We start from the raw sequence: 25516 nt of genomic DNA, 5'->3' as shown, positions 1-25516 counted from the left end.
CTTGCACTGGGTCTGCCCTTTTTATCTATTCCAATAACTAATTATTGTGGAGTAACCATTTGATTTGTTTTTCAACTTCATTCTTCATTGTCTAATTTAAATTAAACTTAAATGGGCATGCTGGTTACTAATGTTTTATTTCATTATTATTTACCATAGTTTCCTCTTATAATGGATAATATCTAATGTTATGTTTCTTTCACCAGCGGAAATTTGCTCATGTTACATTCAGTAAGCCATAATACCTCCAAGATTCAGATATTGTAATGAACAGATTCCATGTGAGATACGTTTTCCTTTTGGCGAAAGAATCCTTTCGCAAGAACATTCATTGTAACATTGAAGTATTGTATAAGCTTTTCCTGGTATTGTTTTAGAAATAGAGACCTGTTTATGGAGGTTGGGAACAACACCTTGGATTGGAGCATACAGCCACTACCCCAAAAAGGTCCTACTTAGGCAACAACCAGGTATCATGCTTAAGAATGCTCACATTAAAAGACTTTACTGTTGCATAAAAGTTGAACATATTCTGATTATGATACTAGAGCAATTATAGAACCGCCATTCTTTTGAGAAGCCTGTGAGGATTTACAACTAAAGCTGGGAATACTTTTTACATGTGATGAATGGTGAGTAACCTCCTTGTTAATTGAAAATGGATGGTTAGTATTAGGATCATCTTTTTTTAATGTCCTGAAGTATGTCTGAACTAAAGCTGGGAATGCTTTCAAACTGCAGATGAACAGGATATGAAGGCAGCCTTGTTCCAAAAGCAGTCTTTTGGTGATGTACATGGAGCTTTTGCATAGAGTAGTTTATGTGGCAGTTATCTCAAGAATTTTCATCTGGTGGATGTACAGGGTTCGTATAGCAACATTTCCTTGTAGAAAGTTGAAGTTGTATATCGAGGGTGGATTTACCTGTTTTTATCTTTTTGACCCCAAGCCTCTGAGAAGCTGTAAACCATAGCCTCATGAAATATGCCTGCTCTTGATTCAGTGTTTGTGTTTTTCTTGTTTGTCATTATTTTGCACTCGCTTTTAATATAACACACATTTTGTATATAAGTTACTGTGGTATTATATGTCCCCGTTGCAACGCACGGGCACTCACCTAGTACTACTTCTTAATATACTACCGTAGGCGTTCACAGCGTGCGCCATGTTCTGCCTCCTCCCGCGTCCGCGTCCGTAGCTCCCGTCGCCGCAATCAGCGCCTCCGCCGCCGCAATCCCCCCCCCCATTCCTCTTCCTCCGCGCACGCCGCGCGATCCCCCACCTCCTTCCTACGCACGCATGCTGAGTGGGTCGTTAGCCGCAGCAACGCTCTCCTGCCCCCACCACCGCCCCTCGCTCTCCAGCCCTAGCCTCCGCCTCCATAGATCTCGCCTGCCCCCGCCCGCGACAGCCTGTACCTCGCGCCCAGCCTCGACGCCATCTCCTCCCATGTTCCGCCTACTCGCCCTCCTCCGCGTCGCCAAGATCTGCACGCATCATAGCCTCCGAGTACGCCCTCCTCGCCGTCTCCGACCCGGAGAAGCCGAGCCTGCCGCCACCTCACTCGTCCTCATATCTGTGCCCACCTACGTTCCTACCTCGTCACCAGCGTCCATCGCTTCGACCCCCGCCTGCCTCCCCCGCCGTGATAGCCGCTCCGCATCCTCATCGCGCGTCTGCCCCGTCCTCGACGCCTCTTCTTGTCGCCACCCTCTCCTTTCGCACCGGCGCGTCGGGGTGCACCTCTGCTCCTGCACGCCCTCCTTCTTGCTGATGCGCACTGTTGTCTGTACCCGCTGCGCCCGCCTCTCCCCCCTCGACGTGATGATCCAGAACTCCCGCCCCCAACCAGCCCTACCCCGCCGACCATGCGTACGTCGCGCAGATCCGGATCGGTGGGGCTCGTAAGGGCCCAAGGTGAGCGAGGACGAGGTTAGGTCCACCACCTTCTTCTCTTCCTCCGCCGGCTTCTACACGCTCCAGTCCCCGCCTCCCAACTGTGAACCTCACTCCGTTCCTGGTGCTCTTTTTTCCAGCCTTCAGTGGGATGTGTTTCCGAGTAAGTCACCAAATTAATCTCAAGATGTGTAGTAATATTAGGTGCAGGTGGTGATGAAGTTGGCATTTGGGAGCTCCATAAAATCCATGGAGACTGGAACCTTGATTGTCATGACTCAACATGTGGTCTTATTGAGGAGACTGGAACCTTGATTCTATGGCAAGCACCACCTATTCTAGAGAAGATGGTTGCTCACAATCAGTTAGACTTCAAGCAGGACCCAGACAATTTTTTGCTCTCTGTTACATTATGCCTAGCCTCCAGGGTGATTTATTTCTTACCTTTTTTCGATGCATCACCGTTCTTGGTCCTTGTTAGTTTAGTTACAATTGTTTGGATCATCTGACATTCCATTTTACCAGTCTATCATGATGGAAAAGAGTAGACTTGAGACCAGATTAACAAGTGGTCAGAGCTGTGAGAGAGATACTTTGACAACTGTAGGCAACGTCAATAGTGACATTGAGGTATCTGTAACCTGTTTGTACCTTCTTTGTCCATTAGTAATATAAATTTTATTTCTAAGGTAGTTCACTTTGGGTTTAATATGACTTGTTGAACATCTTGAAACCACATACTGATGTAGTGTCAATAAATTTTTCACTTTACAGTTCATTGATCCTTGCAAACAAAAATGACATGCTTTTGGTGTGGGATACTAATCAGTAAAACACCTAACCAGCATGCAGTAGCTGTTCCAGCTAAGGTGTTCCAAGTACTTGGGCCCTATGTAAGAGATGCTCGCCGAGTTATGCAGCCTGAAAGAGGACCTGCACACCGTGAACAAGGGAGCTCCCAGAGTAGCAGCAGGTGGGGCGACTTGGAAACGTCGACATCTTCATCTGGCCTCTGGGGGCACCTGTCTCTGAGCTCCATGGATTTTATGGAGCTCGAGAAGAGGAAGACCATGATCTTGTCCATGGTTGAAGAGGTAGGCTAGCTTGCTATGTGCACAATGTTTTTTTACTCTTCCATACAAGCATTCAATTAGCAATCCCTGCACTACATACTCCCACTGTTGTGTATTCTGTGTACATCCATTTTTACTCAACGTCAGAGTGAGGTCCAAAGATAGAGTAAGAGAATTTATTCGATTTACAAGCAAAGAGATACTAGAAATGTAGCACCAAAGATGCCCTTCTTACCATTTATTTACAGGCAAAGCTAGGAGAAAGTAATTATCATAGTAACAGTCAATAGATGCCCCCTTCTGTATAGAGTACAGAGTGAGACCCAGAACAAAATGTGATTGAGATTTCTTTTTTATTTTATTTTTATAAGGAAAAGAGACAGTGAAGAATACGACTGACATCAGCTTCACAACCACGACTGGCATTATTGATCGCAGAACCAAGGATGATGCCCAAGCTTTTGCAGCAGATCATGCGGTCTCATCAAGTAGCAGCTGACATTGAGCAGGACCTTAACAGTGGTGAAAAGCGGTCAGAAGAACCTTCTGGTCACTTAATATTTGTCAGTGATCTAGCTGCTGATGTTACTGATGAAGATCAGCCCCTCCTGAACCTTGTCCTAATAACACCACCTTTTGATGTTTTCTTTTTATGTGTGGAAAGGAACAGAAAATTTTTCAATCTCTGTTCCTCGTGTGAATTACTAAACTTCACGTTGATGTGCATGTTCGCTGTTTTCAGAACAACGCCATATCACATAAAAGAAGATGGAGCTTCCGTAGGAGATCTACAAGGCACTGAGTTTTGAAGAACTCTGATATCTCAGAACCTGAGACTCTTAGTTCCAGCAAAGCAAAGGCTGACATTACACCGAGCAATAATGTTTATACTTCAACATATTCCTATGCCTCGGAGAAGCCTCTCCAACAAGACAAGTCGGATAAAGAAGGTAGTCCTATACACATCATATGAAGAAGGTGATGATTTTGTTTTTGCAGTCATTTAATTTATATCAACCTTTTTCCATTCTAATTTAGGGTGCAATTATTTTTTTGGATCGATATTGCTATATTGAGCAAGCTATGTATGTTTATGCTATTCAAATTTGCTCATTTAGATGGAGTAGAGAAATCTGGAGGGGGCTCGTGGAGATCCTGGGCCATTATTTGTAGACCATAGTGACAGCTTGTTGGACCACTTGGGCACTTGGGTTACCAATGGGGAGTAATTCCACAACATGAGTCTCCAACAATGGGCCATTTAAGTGATTTAAGATTCTGGCATTTTACTTTTAGCTACCAGGAAGCTGGTATGATATAATTGTTACTTGTTTATTGGTCTATATGAATGAATTGTTTATACCTCAAGTACTTTCTTGAGAATAATGGGTTGCATTTGGTCTGTGATAATAGAGAAGGAATGATTTCATCCATGGGATGAGAAGAATGATGGGTGCCTAGCCTCATCGAGCTCTTTCACGAACAGTCCATGTCATCGACGTTGGTCAACATGTAAATTCTTGAGGTCATGTTTGGATATATTTAGTTTTATATTTTTTTCATGATATGTTAATCCCTTTAATTTGCATGTAACTGAATAGAAGCTTGTTGATGTTTTTTCAACCTATGGACAGGTGTGTACTTCGTTTTCACTGGCATACTTTTTTAATAAACTTCCATTATGTTATTTTTCCTTATCTAGATGAACTGATGTTCAGTTTGATCCTTTTTGTTTCTTTGCAATACCATACCTATATGTTTGCAAGTATTTTTTGGGGATCATAAATGCAAGTTCTTACCAATGAAACAAGTATTGTCACAGTTTGCCAAATCTCAATAGGTTATCCTGTTTTTCTGTGGATCTGTCCCTAATAACTCCCAAATTATACTGCCATAAACTATTTACAGTCCCTGCCTTAGTGACTACATCATTTACATAGATATGTTTGGAAATGTCTTTGAGGGCACTGCTACTTTACACCATTTTATGAAATATAAGATTATGCTCCACTATGTCTATCGTTGTGCGGTTGGAGTTTCTAGATGTTGAGTTGTGGTGTGTGCGAATGTTTCATGTTTTCCCTCTAGAGTGCATGACTTATTTTCCCTTTGTACCCTTAACTAAGAACTTGTTTACTTCTCAAGATGATTTTTAGTGTATTTATTAGTGCAAACTGTTGATGTCTCTATTTAGGATTTTATTTGATGTGGTAGGTTACGTGGACAATTGTTTTTAGAATGTTGTATAGTTAAATGCCTCATGTGCTATTAGTAGCTGGAGTTGGAAGGCATCGAGAGAATCAAGGAACATGAGCAGGTTTCGTGAGGTGATAGAGGGGCTGGCCAAGGATCTGTCAGAAGGACTAACTGGATTCTTCTAGGTAAGCATGTTCATGTCTTACAATGATTCCTTTGTATATGATGAGTTCTGTTTTTTAGTATTGCTGTTTTTCAACTTCTGAAATGCTCTTAGAATTAATGTCTACCATAATTGCTTATTTCCATTAACTAAGAACAAAAAAATCAATTTGTAAAAACAACAGTTGCAATAGTATATTAGCAGAAATACATAATATTACAAAAAAATCAATTAGTATTTTTGCATATCAATGTATAAATAATGGATCACAAAAGACTAAAATACTTTGATCATTCTATTGTATAGCGCACTCTTGTTCACAAAACAAATCACTTGTAGACACTGAGGTCAACCTTCCCTTACTTCCTTGCCTATTCTTCTACTAGATCTTTTGTCTCCTCATAACAAACCACTGAATCTTCAAGTATAACATCAGTTTTCAGTTAACATGTTACCATTGGTATTTTATCTTTCACAGAATCTACAAATGAGGTAGGACTCGAATTATCTGGCTGCAAATCATATCTATAGTGTAAATGGCCTAGGACTCGAACTATCTTTTAGTTCTTTTTGTCTCTTCTGCACGAAGATGTAGCTGAAGTTTTGTTTTAATCTCTACTACACCATATATTGGTACCATGGGCGTCCACCACTTGGCTTCACCACGCCTCCGCCCTCGTCCTCCCGCCAATCTCGCAGCGGCGCCCGCCCCAACCCTGCAGCCTCACCAGCGCGGTAAACCATTCCATTGTATTTTCTTTAAAGCGTGACATCGATCTTATTGCTATATATTGTTTATCTCTCTTCATGTGTGAAGGCAAACAATGAATAGGTACTCCATTCCTACAATTTTTTGGATTGCTCTGTCTGTACAGTAGTGTTTTTTTATCTCCTGAACCAGAGTTCATATTTTTTACGCGAGAAGAAGACTATAAAGTAATAGAACTCTGATCTTCAAAAGGCCGTCAATATGATTAGTCATCCATGCTTTCCATTCTATATCAATTGGCAACATGTGTCGTTTGTCATTGATTTTAGCTTCCAAACCTGTATCCATGTGAATAGTCTAAGATCCCTAACAAGCTATTCTTTGTGTTCTGTCTTTTGTGTAACACAGGACGAGTGTGCTGCCTGCAAGAAGACTGTGTACCCACTAGAGAAGGTATGAACCAACCGTGTTTTCCTGCAGTCATAATATATTGGTTTTGCTGTACACATGTGTGGAAATTTACTTGCCAAGGTTGTGGAATTCAAAGCTACTTCTCAACTTTTATTTATGCATAAATCAAAGTAGAGTTTTTATGCATGCCCACTTGCATCACTTTAGTTCATGGCAGACCACGATTAAACCTTTTTATGTTTCACAGGATACACATGCATATACTTTCCCTTTTATGCAGGTGTAAAGTGAGGGCTGTGCAGCGTGTTGGTGGATTTCACATTTCAGAGAGGATAGAGAAAGCTCCACGTCGCTTTTTTGAATGGCTTCCGGGAGGATAAGCTGGTGTAGAAGGTTGTGGTGGAGGTCCTGCCTTTTTGGCTTGCAAGCGAAGGGCGCAATAACGAGCAACCAAGCATTTTGTAGCAGCCAATCCTTCCCGTTGAGCACAGGGAGGTGAGTGGGTGTGTGCTGCTGGAGGGCTATGTCCTATGTGTAGTCCCTCTTATGTCTGAAATTAGTAGTCTCTCTGGCAGCTTTGTTTGTTTTCCTTCATGTAAAACAGATAGTCATGTTAAAACTTCAACTTGTTTTGTTTTATACAGTTGAAAATCAATGGCATGTGTTGCGCCCGTCTTGCGGCAAGGGTTCCAAATGGCTCCTTAAAAATGATGTGAACTACCCCTCTGTTCTTTTTTTTATTTGACCGTTGTTCAGTTTAAAAATAAACTAGCGGGCGATAAACATTTGAAAACGGAGGTAGTAATAATTTAGAATAAAAGAAGTGTATTGGTGGGTTTCGGCTCCAGGGGAGAAGCCTTATCAAATGGTTCAAAAGAAATAGTTATTTATATCCACTTTTAGTGATTCTAACAAAATGTCAATTATTATTTTTATATATCAACATATTTTATCATATTGATACCGTAGCAACGTATGTGCATGTACCTAGTAGTCTTATGTGTTGTGTTCGGTCTGTTAAAGTTGCAGTAGACCTGTTTTTTAATTGTTTAACTAACTAAAACTGCATCTGTAATTTTAATCCAGTGCCGCCGCCGCCTTGGTTTCATCCGTGCGTTTGGTTGGCCGGCAAATTAGCGATCGACATCGGCGAATCGGCCTGAGTCCTGACGGCCTGCCTGCTACCAGTTGCAGGTCGCGTTCCCTGGCTGTTGGCCGGCCTGCCTGCTGCCAGCCGCCGGCCGCGTGTTCTAATGCCCTAGCTGCTGGCCGCTAGCCGCTGCTGCAGCTTGCAGGCAGGAGCAGGACGCAAAGGCACAAAGTCGATTAGCCATCAGGATTTAAGACTCAGGTACGTACGGTCTCAATTATCAATTGCAACACATACACATGATCAGAGTGCAGCACAATGATTAATTCATTTTGATTAATTCTTGTCTAATTTTCAGCTAGATCATGTCATCAAGAAAGTATGCATCGGGTAGTCAAAAAATGAAAAAGAGGAAGAAAGTAGATGAATTGATAGAATCCTAAAGAGGAGCCATGGACAGATTTTTCCTGAAAAATACAAGTACCTCAAACTCAAGAAATCCAGATGAGCTAGTTATAGTTGCCGTGGAGGAGCAAACTATACTAATTTAGAAGAGGAGAGTCCAACACAAGGCAATGATGGCAGCAATGTAAGTGCTCCTGCCCATGAACAATTTGCTACAGAATGTCATAGTGTTGATGATCAATTTGTTTATAGCACGGATATTTATGATCCTAGAATTTGGAATGGGCTTGATAACAAAGTTAAAATTGTTGAAGAACTATTTAAGGTCAATGATGTCTCAAGATCGACTCAACGGATTGGCTACTTTATGTATTGAGAAAAAAATATTAAACGAGGTTGATAGCAACACTATTATCAATGAATTCGCATCAAGAAATGTTAGAAGAAATTTTTGAGGTAATATATACAAAGATTTGAAGTTGTTTTGATATATTAGAGACTTTTATCATTCAAAAATTTGTTATGTACTTCGAAAAATATTGAATATATATATATAGCTTTAAAGGTCCCGATTTTTTTTGTTTCGCCCCGGGTCCATGAAACCTCGGGACCGGCCCTGACGCGGACGCGGGAGAAGCATGGGACAAACAGTCGATAGCGAGTGCGCGCCGGTGCACTACATCTAGCGCACAAACAACACATTCTCTGTATCATAGCGGATGTTTTAGCGTGTGTTGTTGGAGGTGTAAAAGAATAATGTGTATGGTAAATATAGGGTACAGAAGGTTTACAACACTTTATTGGAGAGAGTCTAAAATTTATGGGAGCATGGTCTATAATATGAAAACCTTTGACACCAATAGCTTTTTAAATATATTACTAGTTGAGTGCCCGTGTGTTGTAACGGGAATATATAATACGAGTATACTACGATAACTTATATACAAAATGTGTGTTATACCGTTATGAGAAAAGGTTTCATAATCAATTTGTGATCCTGGCCATACATAATTTTTGCTATTTTAATCTATCTGTTTCACCACTACATTTCAATCATCAGTATCATACAGACTTTCGATATATGTCACGATTTGTATGGTCTCATCATTAGAGAGCACGTTCCACACATGCCGGAAGAAATTCTCTTGTACATCGTTAGTCATTAGGCATGCACCACCATACGCTTTTGCTTAAACAAAAAGGCAAGTGTGTGTTTGTGAAGAGAATTAAAGGCAGGCCGACACAAAAGCTACCCCGAGGGTGGCGAGGATGATGAACTGGTCATTGTTGTCGGTCCTTCTCTGCGTCACCTCCGGCACCAAGATGACGCCACAATCCTCGATATAGTAGACGTCGAACACGCGCGACATGCCGAGTACCAATGACTCTTGGCTGGGCTGCCAAACGAAGTGCACCCCGGGCTCATCAGCGAGGTAGTACCCCTGGTCGTTGCACCACTGGATGCGCTACTCCTCTGCATACATCATGTTTGAGGAAACTCACACAACATCAGCAACGACTGTCGTCACAACGCACAAGAATTCATGGCCGGTCAGTAGCGACTTACGTAGCAGGTTGGGCTTCAGGTGAACAATGAGCTGGACGGCGTGATGGCGTCGTCGTCGGATGCGGTTCCCAGAACAACCCGAGAGTCGTCGACATTGGTGACGACCATGAGGTCCCCCTACTGACGATGGACAGCGCGGGGCAGCCGCTCCGCACCGCGTCCAAGCGGCGGCTGCGCCGGAGCTTGTCGTACACAGCGGCGCATGCGGTCACGTAGGACTGCTTCTAGAGGTCGAACTGGCAGTCGTCAAGCTTCTTCTCATCGTCGATGAGCGACGCCAACGCGAGTGCCTCCTTCTAATGGTGTTTGTTCGGGGTTTCTAAGTAAGAAACATGGATTCATGTTTGGCATTGGTTTATAAAAATGACTCATAAGTCATATCCATGGAAAAATATTACGAAGAATAAATGTCACGCATGCAAAAAAAGGAATTTAAGTTGAAAACATTGTTCAAACAAAAGAAATTGCATACAAGGCTCTTCTTTAAATACTACTCCCTCCATCCAAAAATATAATCCAAGAATCTCGGTGATACTTATCTACTACTACACATTGTGCAAGGGTAGCAGATGGGCTTGTGGAGAGATTTAGTAGATGTGTTTCCTGATATAGATGTAGACATAAACACACATGTGATGTAGCGGTAGCTACTGCTGGCATTTCCTTGAGAGGTCGCGAGTTTGAATCCCTTGGGGTCATGTGTTTTTTTAATTTTAGCTATACGTGGACTGTACGGGGGAATAGGAATGGGAATGAGCTTTGCGGAGAGGAAAGAATGGGAAGGGAATGAGAAAGGCAGAACAAGGAATAGAAATGGCAGAACAAGGAATGGTGGCAGAACACAGAATGACAGACTACTCTTGCAGCCTTAATAAGTAGTAGAGATATGTATACTCTTAAATTGAAATAAAAATAGACTCCTCGGACAAATCAAAAGAGGAGAAGTGTTGTTTCCAAAGAAGGAGAAAAAGGCCAAGAATTCTTTTCCAAAGGAGGAGATTTTTTTTAAAACAAAACTTTGAAGAAAATGATTGCTTTTAAAAAGATTTCTAAAGTAGAGAAAATTTTAGTTTACAAAATCAAAATGAAACTGATCATATATAGGCTTCCCTCTTAATTTTTCTAGTCAAATAATTTTCTCAAACTGGCAGAGTGGTAGTCCATGAAACTATATTTTGTTACAAACATGACTTAATATAATATTTTTTATGCCATAAATACGTATTGCTATAGATTTGGTCAAACTATATATATATATATATATATATATTCTATGTACAACACAAGTGAACATGACTTGCAGTGGTTAGGAGGCGAGTAATGTGTCCCTGGTGGCCTGGGTTCGAACCCCGCACGCTGCGCAACATGTGGGAGGGGAATGACGCACAAAGAATTCTCCCTGTAGGTCAGAACTACTCCCAATGTCTTTATTTAAGTGGGGAGGCTATAAATATCACCCAATGACCATTCCCAACTGTGGGAGCTCATATATATTGCAAAAAAGGTGAGATTTCATTTCATAGCTCTTAGACACCAAAATACTTAATATAATCACTTAGTGATTAGCGTAATTGCTTTGTGAAATGTTTAGGTTAGTTAGACAACTGCTGTCGGCGTTTCGAGACAGGGGGGTCCCTAAGCCGACGAGTGAGTGTGCTGCGTGCCCCAGCCCAGATGGGTCGAGCGCGTGGGCGAGCGCGAAGGGGGGAGAGGCGAGGCGGCCGGAGCCGAGCGTGAGAGAGGTGGAAGTCCCGCGGCCTTCCTGTTCGTCCCGCACCCAGGTCAGGTGCGCTTGCAGTAGGGGGGTTACAAGCGTCCACGCGGGTGAGGGAAGCGAGCGGCCCCAAGAGAGCGCCTGTCCCGTCCTCGGTCCCGCGCGGCCAACCTTTTCTGAGAAGGCCCTGGTCCTTCCTTTTATAGTCGTAAGGAGAGGATCCAGGTGTACAATGGGGATGTAGCAGAGTGCTACGTGTCTAGCGGAGGGAGAGCTAGCGCCCTAGGTACATGCCAATGTGGCAGCCGGAGAGATTTGGGCACCCTGCTGGTGTGGTGTCGTGGCTGCCGGAGGTGCGGCGGAGCCTGATGGAGGGACAACTGTTGGAGCGGTCGAGTCCCTGCTGACGTTGTCCTGCTTCCGTAAGAGAGCTGGGGGCCGCCGTCGTCATAGAGCTTGTGGAGCGCCATCATTGTCCCTCTGGCGGAGCTGGCCGGATGAGACGCCGGTCTTGTCCTCCGTGACCCGAGTCGATTCGGGGTGGGATGATGATGGCGCCTCCTGTTGACGTGGCGGTCTGTGCCCTAGGCAGGGTGACATGGGGTTTCCTCCGAAGCCGAGGTTGAGTCTGCCTTCTGTTGCCGTGGCCGAGCCCGAGCCAAGGGGTCGGGCGAGGCGGAAGTCGTTCGGCCGAGGCCAGGGCGGAGTCCGAGCCCTGGGGTCGGGCGAGGCGGAGTTTCGTCGTCTTCCGGGTCTTAGCCCGAGTCCGAGCCCTGGGGTCGGGCGGAGCGGAGTTCGCCGTCTTCTGGGTCTTAGCCCGAGTCCGAGCCCTGGGGTCGGGCGGAGCGGAGTTCGCCGTCTTCCGGGTCTTAGCCCGAGTCTGAGCCCTGGGGTCGGGCGGAGCGGAGTTCGCCGTCTTCCGGGTCTTAGCCCGAGTCCGAGCCCTGGGGTCGGGCGGAGCGGAGTTCGCCGTCTTCCGGGTCTTAGCCCGAGTCCGAGCCCTGGGGTCGGGCGGAGCGGAGTTCGCCGTGGCGCCTTTGGCAAGGCCTGATTGCCTGTCAGACTCACTCTGTCGAGTGGCACTGCAGTCGGAGTGGCGCAGGCGGCGCTGTCCTTCTGTCAGACTGGCCAGTGGGGCGGTGGAGTGACGGCGGTCACCTCGGCTCTGCCGGGGGCGCGTGTCAGGATAGAGGTGTCAGGCCTCCTTTGCGTTAAATGCCCCTGCAATTTGGTCAGTCGGTGTGGTGATTTAGTCAAGGTTGCTTCTGAGCGAAGCCAAGGCCTTGGGCGAGCCGGTGATGTGTCCGCCATAAAAAGGGGGCCTCGGGCGAGACGGAAGTCTCTCGAGGTCGGCTGCCTTTGGCCGAGGCTAGGCTCGGGTGAAGCGTGATCGAGTCACTCGTGTGGACTGATCCCTGACTTAATCGTGCCCATCAGGCCTTTGCAGCTTTATGCTGATGGGGGTTACCAGCTGAGAATTAGGCGTCTTGAGGGTACCCCTAATTATGGTCCCCGACAGTAGCCCCCGAGCCTCGAAGGGAGTGTTAGCACTCGCTTGGAGGCTTTTGTCGCACTTTTTTGCAAGGGGACCAGCCTTTCTCGGTTGCATTTCGTTCCGGTGGGTGCGCGCGAGCGCACCCGCCGGGTGTAGCCCCCGAGGCCTCGGAGGAGTGGTTACACTCCTTCGAGGTCTTAATACTTTGGCTGGTCTGGTCGTTCCCTCATGCGAACTGGCCGTAGCCCGGGTGCACGGTCGGGGCCCAAGCTCTCGGGCTGGTATGTTGACGCTGTCAACGATTTGGCCGGAGCCGGTTTTTGCGAGAGCAGCCCCCGAGCCTCTGCACAGGGCGAGAGGATGATCAGGGACAGACTCGGCTTTTTACATACGCCCCTACGTCGCCTTTCCGCAAGGAGGAGGGGGGGAGTGCGCCATGTTACCCTCGATGGGCACCGAACATGGTGTCTCCGGTGAGCTGCAAGCGGGTAATCCGAGTGGACGTCCGTGCCCCGTTCGTTGGGGGTCGGCTAGGGGCCCAGAGGCACGCCCAAAAGTACCTGCGGGTGATTTGCCGGACCCGGTCCCCTGGCGACGGGGTCCGAGGGCTCGATGCCTCCCTCCGATGGGATTCCGTTACAAGATCGTTCCCGCTGGTCTCGGAAATGTCCTAGGGTACCTCGGGAGCGCAGCCCGAGCCTCGGTTATGTATCGAACGTACCCCTGGTCATCCCTCGCTCGGTGTCTGAGGCGACTGTGAACCCTTCGGGGGCCAGCCTTCGAACCCCTGATCAGTAATGGGCGCGGAGCCCGAGTAGCCTGAGGCGGCCATGGAGCCCTTCGGGGGGCTGGCCTTCGAACCCCTGACCAGTAGTGGGTGTCGGGCCCACGCGATCTGAGGCGACTGTTGAACCCTCGGGGGGCCAGCCTTCGAACCCCTGATCAGTAATGGGGGGCTCGGAGCCCGGTTCCTTCGCGGAGAAGGATCCCTTTCGGGGTATCCCCCTTTCCCGGTCCCTGTTGCAAGAGATAGAGAAAGAGGAAAACGGAAAAGGATACGAAATCGGACGACGTGGCGTACCTTTTCTGACGCGGTTATTACGGCGAAGGTGAAGCGTCGCGCGCTCCTCCTGCCAGAAGCGCCGCGTGTCCCGCCGCGGAGTTAATGCGACGGGGCGAGTGGTTGGCGGGGCGGCCGTTGCGCGCGTGCGATCCGTTCGAGGAACGGGTCACGGGTGCACCGTCTTCACGCCGTGAGAGGAGGCTCTCTTGCTGTCTCAGGATGGGACGTGAGCCTGGCTGACGACGTGACCGCTGCGCCCGCCCGCCTGCCACCGCTATTACTGCCGGCCCACTTTCGGTCGCTTTGACCGACGCGCCAGTCTGGCGCTGTTGGGTCGCCTCGAGTCGTGGCATAGGCTTCGCAACCGAAGAGGCGCGATGGTGGCACAAGTGGCGGTGCGGTTGCTTGCATGCAGCAACTGGCGCGCCGGTTGCTCGACGCGTGGGCCTGGGTTCCAGGCTGGCGTGTCAGGAGTCGGAGAAGCGCGTCCATCTGGCGCGGTTGCATGCCGCCTGCATGGCTGCCCGCCCCTTCTGCCCGTTGGTCTGGGCGAAAATGGGGGGTCGCCTGTAACCGCTGGACGGTCGTGCGCACCATGCGCGGCGGTTTGGCTTCTTCTGCCCTGAGCCGGCTTGCATGTCATGCGGGACCCAGCCCCCGAGTCGCAGGGGAGGGCCTTGGAGCGTGTTGGAGAAGACTCGGCTCGTGGCGCCTGGGGGCGCACGTAGGGGGAGTTGCCTTTAAAAGGAGGGAGGCTCCTTTCGTAAGGCAACCATGTCTTCTTCCTCCCTTAAGCGTCGGGTCTTCCCGTCTTCCAAGCCCCCGGATGGGGGGTATCCGCCGCCTTTCCGCCTCCTCGTTGGAGGAACGCAACTCCATGGGAGTTGGTACCTCTCAGCCATCGTTCGGCTTCAAGGATTTACATCACGCAGCCCGGCTGCTCCCCTCCGCCGGCGATCACCTGAGATGGCGACCTCCGGTTTGATGGTGGGGGAAAGCGAGCCGGGCTGCGGCCTCTTCCCCTCCCTCAGCCTCAAGGATTTTCATCACCAGGGCTGGGGAGGGGAGTGCGCCGAGTTGAGGTCGGCCCCCGCGTGGGCGGCGGCCCGCTCCTTCACTCAGTGATCGGAGGGAAAGGCGGCCGTCGTCCGTGGCGCTGGCAGCTGCAGCGTGCCTGGCTTTCAGGCGCGGGTGGCTTTGGAGCCGCTCGCGGTGCCGGCATCCGCCACGGCAGCTTGAAGAGGTTCTGCTGCCGGCGAGATAGCCGGGGCCTGGCCACGGGCTGACCTCCAACTCTGCGGCCTTCTGCCCGTCCTTGCCTTACGAGTTTTGGCATGGGCGGGGGCCTCCTGGCAGCGGCATCTAGCCTGAGGTCGGCGTTGCCGCTGCTTGGTCCCTCGGAGCAGAAGGCGTCGTCGTCGCCGCTGCTGGAGCAGGTGACGGCGCACCATTCGTCGGCCTTCAGTTGCTCCGCAGGCCTTCCCCCTCGGAGTGGGGTCGTTCGTGCCTGCGGAGGGGGAACCGGAGTTCCGTTCGTAATGGCACTTCGAATGCCAGTGTTTTCTGTTCATTGTGGCTATCGGGGCCTGAACATGTATGTAATTTCGGCACGGAGCCGTGTTTTTTCCTCATTTTCGAGCACTAAGTCTCGCCTGTTTGATTATCTGAACCGCTTTACCAAGCATGAGTTGCCCCGTGTCAAGGTGACGGGTGAGGTATCCGTATCCCGGAGGCGTAGGAATCCCTCGGCCCGTTCGGCCTTGTTATGTGAGGCTCCTCTAGCTTAGTTGAAGAGACCCCTCGGCCGCCCTTCGGTGGACCGAGGCCGGGGGTTGCGATATCAGTATAAACAGAGGCGGAGTTGGCTCGAGAATGGGGAACCTGGTTGGCCGGAGCCTAGCCGTGTTGTCCGTCAGCGGAGCCGACGCCAAAGTCGGTCAGTCGAGGCCTCGGATCGGGCTGGCGCCCTTGGAAGCCGGTTGACCGAGGCCCCAGGGGTAACCGGTTGAGCCGCCTGCTCGGGCCGGATTCCCGGAGGAGCCCTTGGACCGCGGCGCCGCTCGAGGCTGGGTCGGGCTTTGCTGAAGACGTCGTCGATGCCGAGGGTGCTATGGCTCCCTTCGGCGTGAAGACCCGAGCCTGTAGGATCAGATCATCTTGTAGCGTGTGCTTTCTGCGGCCGCCGAGGCCAGAAGAAAACACCCTCGCTGCACTTGCGAAGCTGCGCCTTTTTTCCTCCTGTTTCGAGCATCTGGACTCTGTCGGTAACAGGGATGTTTGTGTGAGCGAGAGTTGCTTTTCGCGGAAGGGACGAGTGAGGTATCCGTATCCCAGAGGCGTGGGAATCCCTCGGCTCGGTCGGCCTTGCCGCTTACGCGTACTTTCACCCGTCCATGAGGCCCTGTCCCCGACTTAGTCGAGAAAGCTTGAAGGACTGCTTCGGCAGGAGAGCTTCCGAACGTGATGACTCGTTCGGTCCACGGAGTCGCTTTATCCGAGCGCAAGTTACTTATCACAGAAAGGGACGAGTGAGGTATCCGTATCCCGGAGGCGTAGGAGTCCCTCGGCTCGGTCAGCCTTGGCTGCTTACGTGTACCTCGTTGTTTCCAGGATCCGCTTTCCGAGGTGGCCAAGAAGCACGAAAGAAATCCTGCTAAAAAGAGATCCTTTTTCGAGGAAAAATTCGACGCAGAGGGGGTCTCCCCCCTTTTAGCCCCCGAGGGAGGGTCGGGCTTTGCCGAGGCTAGGCCGACCCTTCCTTGACAACTAAACTTTGCGTAGGTGCGAGGTATATGAACAACTTGAAAACATCTTAAGGGTAGAAGCGACGTAGCTGTTTGATGTTCCAAGCGTTGCCGTAGATCTCGCCTTCATTGCTGGCCAGCTTGTATGTTCCGGGCTTCAGAATTTTGGCGATGACGAATGGCCCTTCCCAGGGGGGTGTGAGCTTGTGCCTCCCTCGGGCGTCTTGTCGCAGCCGAAGCACCAGGTCGCCCACCTGGAGTTCTCGGGACCGGACCCCTCGGGCGTGGTAGCGTCGCAGGGACTGTTGGTACCGCGCCGAGTGTAGCAAGGCCCTGTCCCGAGCTTCCTCCAGCTGGTCCAGCGATTCCTCTCGGCTAGCTTGGTTGCTTTGTTCGGTGTAGGCCCTCACCCTCGGGGAGCCGTATTCCAGGTCAGTGGGCAAGACAGCTTCAGCCCCGTAGACCAGGAAAAACGGCGTGAAGCCCGTGGCACGACTCGGCGTCGTCCTTAGGCTCCAGACCACCGAGGGGAGTTCCTTCATCCATCGCCTGCCGAACTTGTTGAGGTTGTTGTAGATCCGAGGCTTGAGCCCTTGTAGAATCATGCCGTTGGCACGCTCTACCTGCCCATTCGACATGGGATGAGCCACGGCGGCCCAGTCCACCCGGATATGGTGATCTTCGCAAAAATCCAAGAATTTTTTGCCGGTGAACTGGGTGCCGTTGTCGGTGATGATGGGGTTCGGGACCCCGAAGCGATGGATGATGTTGGTGAAGAATGCCACCGCCTGCTCGGACCTGATGCTGTTCAGGGGTCGGACCTCAATCCACTTGGAGAATTTGTCGATGGCGACCAGCAGGTGCGTGTAGCCCCCGGGCGCCTTCTGCAAGGGACCGACGAGGTCCAGACCCCATACAGCGAAGGGCCAGGTGATGGGTATTGTCTGCAGAGCCTGAGCGGGCAGGTGTGTCCGCTTCGCATAGAATTGGCACCCTTCGCAGGTGCGGACAATTCTAGTGGCGTCAGCCACCGCCGTTGGCCAGTAGAAGCCTTGCCGGAAAGCATTTCCAACAAGGGCTCGGGGTGCTGCGTGGTGGCCGCAAGCCCCCGAGTGTACTTCTTGCAGCAGTTCCCGACCTTCGGCGATGGAGATGCATTGCTGGAGGATGCCCGAGGGGCTGCGATGGTAGAGCTCCTCTTCGTCGCCCAGCAAGACGAATGACTTGGCGCGTCGCGCTACCCGCCGAGCCTCGACTTGGTCGAGGGGTAGCTCTCCTCGACGGAGATATTGCAGGTACGGGGCCTGCCAATCCTGGTCTGGCGTGGCCCCGCTCTGCCCTTCCTCGACGTTCAATGCCCCGCCCTCGGGGGCCGAGGGTACCTCGGGCTGGGCCGAGGGTGCCTCGGGCTGAGCCGAGGGTACCTCGGGCTGAGCCGAGGGTACCTCGGGCTGAGCCGAGGGTACCTCGGGCTCGGGCGCGTCGTCGAGCTCGACGGAGGGTTGATGCAGATCCCGGGAGAAGACGTCCGGGGGGACTGTCGTTCGCCCCGAGGCTATCTTAGCTAGCTCGTCTGCGGTTTCGTTGTAGCGCCGAGCGATGTGGTTGAGCTCGAGCCCGAAGAACTTGTCTTCCAGGCGCCGAACCTCGTCGCAGTAGGCCTCCATCTTCGGGTCGCGGCAGTGGGAGTTCTTCATGACTTGGTCGATGACGAGCTGCGAATCACCGCGGGCGTCGAGGCGTCTGACCCCTAGCTCGATGGCGATCCGCAATCCGTTGACCAGAGCTTCGTACTCGGCCACATTGTTGGACGCCGGGAAGTGGAGGCGCAGCACGTAGCGCAAGTGCTTTCCGAGGGGCGAGATGAAGAGCAGGCCCGCGCCGGCCCCCGTCTTCATCAGCGACCCGTCGAAAAACATGGTCCAGAGCTCCGGTTGGATCAGAGTCGTTGGTAGTTGGGTGTCGACCCATTCGGCCACGAAATCCGCCAACACTTGGGACTTGATGGCCTTCCGAGGGGCGAACGAGATCGTTTCGCCCATGATCTCCACCGCCCACTTTGCGATCCTGCCCGAGGCCTCTCGGCACTGGATGATCTCCCCCAGGGGGAAGGATGACACCACAGTTATCGGATGGGACTCGAAGTAGTGTCGTAGCTTCCGCCTTGTCAGGATCACAGCATACAGCAGCTTTTGAACTTGTGGGTAGCGGATCTTAGTCTCGGACAGCACTTCGCTGATGAAGTAGACCGGCCTCTGAACGGGCAATGTATGCCCTTCCTCCTGCCTTTCGACCACAATCGCGGCGCTAACCACCTGAGTGGTCGCGGCGACGTAGACCAAGAGGGTTTCCCCGTCCGCTGGCGGCACCAAGACTGGCGCCTTTGTAAGGAGCGCCTTCAGGTTACCAAGGGCTTCCTCGGCCTCAGGGGTGCAGTGCTCTCGGCCCGCCGGGCCGCAGCGCCTTCCAGGAGATTCTTGAGTTCTCCCTGGATTCGCCGACCCTCGGTGGTTGACGGCTCCGGCATCGCGCGGATGAGCATCGCTGCGGTTGCCAGGTTCTGACCGACCCCACTGGATGCGGGCGGCGGCCTGATCCTGGCATCGTTGGCGACGCGGTGCTGGAGACCTTGGGGCAGATGACGTATTTCTCCGGCCAGGGCTTGGCCCACCAATGTCTGTCCGACGTCCCGACGGATCGGCTCAAGCGCTCCTGTTCCCTCGTTGAGCCTGGCCTGCGCCTCGCGGACTTGCTCGAGTTGTGGGTCGTAACCCCCCGCCGGAGCGGGGACCACAGCTAGCTCCCGTGGGATGTCGGCGCGAGGCACCGGCCTAGGGAGATCACCATCCTCCGGCATGCCAAGATGGTTGCCTTCGGTGGGATCCCCTAGCTCGATGTGGAAACATTCGAGGCCTGGGCCGCAGCTCTCGTCGCCAAGGCTGCGGCTTCCATCGGAACAGTCGGACAGACAGTAGTCACATGCGGTCATGAAGTCCCGCACGGCACTGGGGTTGCCAAGTCCGGAGAAATCCCAACCGATGCTGGGATCGTCATCTTCCCCGGACCCAGAGGGCCCGTAGGTCGAGACGTCCGTCAGTCGGTCCCAAGGTGACCGCATACAGACCCTCAGTGGGGTTGCACTCGCCTCAATGAGAGCGCCCGCCAAAACGAGGTCGTTTGGCGGGTTGAGGCCGAGTCGAAATGACGCAAGATGGGAGTTAGTCGTTACCTTTTGGTCGACGAGGAGCGACGTAGTCACATCGGGGACTGGTTGCGCCGTCATCTCTGGTTCGAGGGCGACGTCCTGCAGGCTTTCCGCGAGCGCGCCGGCGTCGTCTTCTTGCTCGGGGTCAGCGTGCCGCGGGGGGACGGCGCTCGCCTCCGTCTCGAACGCGAGGTCGACGTCCGGCGTGCCTTCCGTCGGGGCGTCGGGGGCGTCGATTCGCTCGACGGCCGACGAAGCGCGGCCTCCCGTCTGGCCTTGACGGCTCCGCCTCCTCCTCCGTCGACGGGGGAGAGAACGGAGCGAGCCCGAATATTGCTCTTCCACCACGCGGGGAAGACGTCGTCGATTCCGCCGCCGGCGGGCGGGTTGTCGGCCGCCGTTGTCGTAGTCGCGCGGCGGTGGAAGAAGTGTCATGTCGTAGCTGCCGTCGAAGGACATGAACTCGAGAGTCCCGAAACGAAGCACCGTCCCGGGCCGGAGAGGTTGCTGGAGACTGCCCATCTGGAGCTTGACGGGGAGCTGTTTGTCAGCACGCAGCGTGCCCCTACCTGGCGCGCCAACTGTCGGCGTTTCGAGACAGGGGGTCCCTAAGCCGACGAGTGAGTGTGCTGCGTGCTCCAGCCCAGATGGGTCGAGCGCGTGGGCGAGCGCGAAGGGGGGAGAGGCGAGGCGGCCGGAGCCGAGCGTGAGAGAGGTGGAAGTCCCGCGGCCTTCGTGTTCGTCCCGCGCCCAGGTCAGGTGCGTTTGCAGTAGGGGGGTTACAAGCATCCACGCGGGTGAGGGAAGCGAGCGGCCCCAAGAGAGCGCCTGTCCCGTCCTCGGTCCCGCGCGGCCAACCTTTTCTGAGAAGGCCCTGGTCCTTCCTTTTATAGTCGTAAGGAGAGGATCCAGGTGTACAATGGGGATGTAGCAGAGTGCTACGTGTCTAGCGGAGGGAGAGCTAGCGCCCTAGGTACATGCCAATGTGGCAGCCGGAGAGATTTGGGCACCCTGCTGGTGTGGTGTCGTGGCTGCCGGAGGTGCGGCGGAGCCTGATGGAGGGACAGTTGTTGGAGCGGTCGAGTCCCTGCTGACGTTGTCCTGCTTCCGTAAGAGAGCTGGGGGCCGCCGTCGTCATAGAGCTTGTGGAGCGCCATCATTGCCCCTCTGGCGGAGCTGGCCGGATGAGACGCCGGTCTTGTCCTCCGTGACCCGAGTCGATTCGGGGTGGGATGATGATGGCGCCTCCTGTTGACGTGGCGGTCTGTGCCCTAGGCAGGGTGACGTGGGGTTTCCTCCGAAGCCGAGGTTGAGTCTGCCTTCTGTTGCCGTGGCCGAGCCCGAGCCAAGGGGTCGGGCGAGGCGGAAGTCGTTCGGCCGAGGCCAGGGCGGAGTCCGAGCCCTGGGGTCGGGCGAGGCGGAGTTTCGTCGTCTTCCGGGTCTTAGCCCGAGTCCGAGCCCTGGGGTCGGGCGGAGCGGAGTTCGTCGTCTTCCGGGTCTTAGCCCGAGTCTGAGCCCTGGGGTCGGGCGGAGCGGAGTTCGCCGTCTTCCGGGTCTTAGCCCGAGTCCGAGCCCTGGGGTCGGGCGGAGCGGAGTTCGCCGTCTTCCGGGTCTTAGCCCGAGTCCGAGCCCTGGGGTCGGGCGGAGCGGAGTTCGCCGTCTTCCGGGTCTTAGCCCGAGTCCGAGCCCTGGGGTCGGGCGGAGCGGAGTTCGCCGTCTTCCGGGTCTTAGCCCGAGTCCGAGCCCTGGGGTCGGGCGGAGCGGAGTTCGCCGTGGCGCCTTTGGCAAGGCCTGATTGCCTGTCAGACTCACTCTGTCGAGTGGCACTGCAGTCGGAGTGGCGCAGGCGGCGCTGTCCTTCTGTCAGACTGGCCAGTGGGGCGGTGGAGTGACGGCGGTCACCTCGGCTCTGCCGGGGGCGCGTGTCAGGATAGAGGTGTCAGGCCTCCTTTGCGTTAAATGCCCCTGCAATTTGGTCAGTCGGTGTGGTGATTTAGTCAAGGTTGCTTCTGAGCGAAGCCAAGGCCTTGGGCGAGCCGGTGATGTGTCCGCCATAAAAAGGGGGCCTCGGGCGAGACGGAAGTCTCTCGAGGTCGGCTGCCTTTGGCCGAGGCTAGGCTCGGGTGAAGCGTGATCGAGTCACTCGTGTGGACTGATCCCTGACTTAATCGTGCCCATCAGGCCTTTGCAGCTTTATGCTGATGGGGGTTACCAGCTGAGAATTAGGCGTCTTGAGGGTACCCCTAATTATGGTCCCCGACAACTGCTATAACTCTTGTTATAGGTTAACCCCTAGTGAGGATTAGACACCTCCAGACCCTTGATGTTTGTGCGTACCATTGCATCCCTCGACACTTGTACATGTCGTTGTGGTACCTATTGAGTGAGTCAAAAGTCTTACGAGATCACACTAGCCGTGTTTGTGGTGTAGCCGCCACCGTGTACAGGTGGGAACAAGGCTCGTGGTGTTTTAGCTAGAAGCTTGATAGTGGAGAGGGTGGGGAGCGCAGATATAGGACGGAAGCGGAGCACCACTTGAGCATGGAGAAGACCTACGACAAAGCACTACTTGTGTGTGGAGAAGGCCTAGAGCTATCTGAAGTTACCTGGCCAAGTGATTGGTCTTCACGTGGGCTTCCCTTTAGTAGGGACACCATCGAGGATTAGTAAGAACCTTGACACCTTGGTAAAAATACCGACACATCAACGAGAGTTTCTATATCTCAATCAAGCTTACACATTTACATTGCTTCCTTTGATTGTATGCTTTACCTTTTCTAACTTAGTTATAGGCTAGTTGGTAAGACTGAAATATAAGTTGCATAGCTCTGATTTGTGGTAGAGATAGCAACATCCAACACATAGACAAAAGCTTAATTGTACTAACTTGTTTGGTTATCCACATTTATTGGCCTAAATTGGAGTGAAAGGTTTTTTTCCTAATTCACCATTCTTCTTAGGCGTCCACATTCCTTTCACAAGCGGTATAAAACTACATGTTGTTTGGAATTTGGGACTGTTACAGAGAATATTAGGAGTTTTTTAAAGATGCATGAAAACATATAGAACTAAATTTTAGGAGTATTATTGGGTTGCTTTGACCACGTTGAAAGGAATAATAATCACATTAATGGACAAATCAACGTGAGCCATTTCTCACGTGAAGAGACAACATGTTTAGACCCTGTTGGGACCATGCTTCGTCGCCGAAGGTCCTGCAGAAAGAAATAGCTTCAGCTGAAGCTGCTCGTACGTGACGCCGAAGGCACCATTCATGAAGCTTCGGTATTACAGCATATCCGAAGATGAAGGGTCGAACCGACTTAAAGATAGAATGACCTTTTAGTCCATAAGGGTCTGAGTCATTGTTGTAAACTTTTATGAGGGACATGATTGTAATTCCTCACAGGCTGTGTCCTGTGTCTATAAATAGTGAACATTATTCCTTTATTGTTCACGCATTCCTGTAATTGCAAACGCATCACTCGGGAATTATTGTTTGTCAAGGCAAAGCATTTGAGAACAAGTCCCCAACAGACCCATTTGTTGTTTAGACCCATTTGCAAAATGAAGGGACAATTTCACTAACTAAAGTTCAGTTCGTGTCACATCAAATGTTTAAATATTGATTTTTCTCTACTATATTAAAGTAACAATTTCAACTGTCGTCCCGCGTCATATTTTTACAAATAACCCCTTCTATTGTTTGAAATGGCACACAAGACACATTCTCTTAATCAAATTCGTCTATCCACTCCGCGTTCTCAGCGAATCCACGCCCCGCACGGGGCACGAGTGCCTCAGTCATCCACACAATGACACAAACCCACACACACTATGTCTTCCGTTCATAGCAACGAATGGTATGGCAAGTGAGCCCGCGCCAAATGCACCGTGACAGGAGCCCAACAACACGCTGCTCTGTAGGGGTGGGGAAAGCGGTTTCAGTAGACCCACACACGTCGCGTCTTCCATGCATAGAAACGCGGGAAAGCGGTTTCGGTAGCTGCGGGGTGGGGCCGTTTTACTCATCCTAATCTGCACCACCAACTTGGCTACAAAAAGTCGTACCAAGGCCCCTCAAGCGATAGAGGTGGTGGATCTACTTGCCGCCGATGTCCTTACGCTCTCCAGCTACTCCGACTCGCCTACGTCCTCTAAGGTACACACGCACGTACATCTGATTTTCTGGCTCACTGACTCCACGAGCATCTTCACAGGCCTGTCCATCGAGTTTGTGTCGCTTTCATGGGACCTAATGGAGAATGACACTGCCGGGATGGAGGGCATCAGCGGTTAGGCACGAGCCACTTGAAGGGCATCTGCGGCAAGTCACCAACCTTAGGCCCGACGACAGGCATTGGTGGCAAGACGCCAACCTTCGACACGACAGTGGGCATTGATGACAACGTCACTTTTGGCATGACGGTGGGTACTGCAACCGGCTTAGTGGGTAGTGCAGCGGTGTTCGGTGCCACATGGATCTGTGGCACGACGCCCACCGCGGGAACCGTCGGTATGGCGAGCATCAGTGGAAGGGTGGCCACGGGCACGATCGATGACTTCGACATGATAGGAATCCCTAGGATAGCGAAAGGAGCGATGGGGGCAGGGCATGAGTAAGATGTCGCATGGTGTGGCACGTAGTGCTGTCATAGCCGATGAGCATGATGAGCACCATCGTCATGAGCGTCGTGGAAGAGAAGAGAGACGAAGCGTCACAAGTCATTGCTAGCGGCTAGGAGAAGTGTTTCCTCAGGAGTGAGGAGCTACAAGGTCATCGTGCGCGTGCGACGAGTCCTTGGCGAGCATTTTATTGTAGCTCCATTCGAAGTTGAGCATTACTGTTTCGCTAGAGCTAGGTCAGTTCGGAACAAGATAGAGATAGTTGGTGGCCTTCCGATGCAAAGCATGGACGACAAATACGTAGTAGATGGCTGTTGTTCGAGGCATTTGGTTCATTAGCTCATCTGTTTCTTGTATCTGGATCGGAATTAACCACCCCTCGTGCATGACGCAAGACAATATTTGAAAGTCGCCTAGAGGGGGGGTGAATAGGCAAATCTGAAATTTATAAACTTAAACACACACTATGAGCCGGGGTTAGCGTTAGAAATATAAACGAGTCCGAAAGAGAGGGCGAAAACAAATCACAAGCAAATAAGGCGGATGACACGGTGATTTGTTTTACCGAGGTTCGGTTCTTGCAAACCTACTCCCCGTTGAGGTGGTCACAAAGACCGGGTCTCTTTCAACCCTTTCCCTTTCTCAAACGGACACTTAGACCGAGTGAGCTTCTCTTCTCAATCAATCGAGACACTAAGTCCCCACAAGGACCACCACACAATTGGTGTCTCTTGCCTTGATTACAATTGAGTTGGAAACAAGAAAGAAGGAAGAAGAAAAGCAATCCAAGCGCAAGAGCTCAAATGAACACAAATGTCTCTCTCTAGTCGCTAATTTGATTGGAGTGATTCCAAACTTGGGAGAGGATTTGATCTCTTTGATTGTGTCTTTGAATGAAGTCTAGAGCTCTTGTATGTGGTTTGATGGCTGAAAACTTGGATGCATTGAAGTGTGGTGGTTGGGGGTATTTATAGCCCCAATCACCAAAAGAACCGTTGGTGGAGGCTGCTGTCGTATGGCGCACCGGACAGTCCGGTGCGCCAGCCACGTCACGAGGCCGTTGGGTTCTGACCGTTGGAGCTTCTGACAACTGGGCCACCGAACAGGTCCTGTTCACTGTCTGGTGCGCCTTCTGCGCCTGCTGTGACTTCTGCGCGCGT

General features: G+C 51.7%; 1 long non-coding RNA gene across 2 annotated transcripts; it reads left to right on the top strand.

The window, feature by feature from the left end:
* The first annotated feature begins 212 nt into the window (after positions 1-212).
* On the top strand, positions 213-927 carry LOC103636128 (uncharacterized). 2 transcript variants are annotated; one of them, XR_557803.2, is made up of 4 exons: positions 213-281; positions 384-470; positions 560-632; positions 742-927. It is a non-coding gene; the product is annotated as an uncharacterized lncRNA (long non-coding RNA). The 2 variants fall into 2 exon arrangements; XR_002264221.1 differs by having other exon boundaries at positions 215-281; positions 378-470.
* The last annotated feature ends 24589 nt before the right edge of the window (positions 928-25516 follow it).

Source organism: Zea mays, chromosome 8 (assembly GCF_902167145.1).
Source record: "Zea mays cultivar B73 chromosome 8, Zm-B73-REFERENCE-NAM-5.0, whole genome shotgun sequence".
Classification (NCBI taxonomy): Eukaryota; Viridiplantae; Streptophyta; class Magnoliopsida; order Poales; family Poaceae; genus Zea; species Zea mays.
Note: the sequence above shows the minus strand (reverse complement) of the source record. Positions and strands in the feature narration are given on the sequence as shown.